The sequence below is a fragment of the Teleopsis dalmanni genome, chromosome 2, assembly GCF_002237135.1.
Source record: "Teleopsis dalmanni isolate 2A chromosome 2, ASM223713v2, whole genome shotgun sequence".
In the NCBI taxonomy this organism is placed as follows: Eukaryota; Metazoa; Arthropoda; class Insecta; order Diptera; family Diopsidae; genus Teleopsis; species Teleopsis dalmanni.
In genome coordinates this window covers 246,001,757-246,003,176 of record NC_051847.1, presented here as the reverse complement: position 1 = coordinate 246,003,176, position 1,420 = coordinate 246,001,757, and positions in this window count along the sequence as shown.

Sequence of the window (1,420 nt, the reverse complement as noted above, 5' to 3'; positions counted from 1 at the left end):
ACGATCTTACATGTTAAAATATGCCAAATGTAAGAGTTTTGAGAAACTCACTTAAACTCACAAATTCGATGGTTATACGATCTTACATGTTAAAATATGCCAAATATAAGAGTTTTGAGAAACTCACTTAAAGTCACAAATTCGATGGTTTTACGATCTTACATGTCAAAATATGCCAAATATAAGAGTTTTGAGAAACTCGCTTAAAGTCACAAATTCGATGGTTTACGATCGTACATGTTAAAATATGCAAAATATAAGAGTTTTGAGAAACTCACTTAAAGTCACAAATTCGATGGTTTTACGATCTTACATGTCAAAATATGCAAAATATAAGATTTTTGAGAAACTCACTTAAAGTCACAAATTCGATGGTTTTACGATCTTACATGGTAAAATATGCAAAATATAAGAGTTGAGAAATTTGCTTAAAGTCACAAATTCGATGGTTTTACGATCGCACATGTTAAAATATGCAAAATATTAGAGTTTTGAGAAACTTATTGAAAATCACAAATTCGATGGTTTCACGATCGTACATGTTAAAATGTGTAAAAGGTAAAAGTTTTGAGAAACTTACTGAAAATCACAAATTCGATGGTTTTACGATCGCACATGTTAAAATATGCAAAATATTAGAGTTTGAGAAACTTATTGAAAATCACAAATTCGATGGTTTTACGATCGTACATGTTAAAATATGCAAAATATAAGAGTTTTGAGCAATTTACTTAAAGTCACAAATTAGATGGTTTTCGATCGTACATGTTAAAATATGCAAAATATAAGAGTTTTGAGAAACCTACTGAAAATCACAAATTCGATGGTTTTACGATGGTACATGTTAAAATATGCAAAATATAAGAGTTATGAGAAACTTGCTTAAAGTCACATATTCCATGGTTTTACGATCGTACATGTTAAAATGTGCAACATACTAGAGTTTTGAGAAACTTGTTGAAAATCACAAATTCGGTGGTTTTACGATCGTACATGTTAAAATATGCAAAATATAAGAGTTTTGAGAAACTTATTGAAAATCACAAATTCGATGGATTTACGATCGCACATGTTAAAATATGCAAAATATAAGAGTTTTGAGAAACTTACTGAAAATCACAAATTCGATGGTTTTACGATCGCACATGTTAAAATATGCAAAATATAAGAGTTTTGAGAATCTTACTGAAAATCACAAATTCGATGGTTTTACGATCTACATTTAAATATCGAATTAAAGAGTTTTTAGAAACTTGCTTAAGTAACAAATTCGATGTTTTACGATTCTTAATGTTAAATTGCAAAATATAAGAGATTTTAGAAACTTGACTTATCACAATTCGATGGTTTTCGATTGTACATGTTAAATATGCAGAAAACTAGAGGTGTTTAGAAACTTGTTAAAAGTCACAAATTCGAT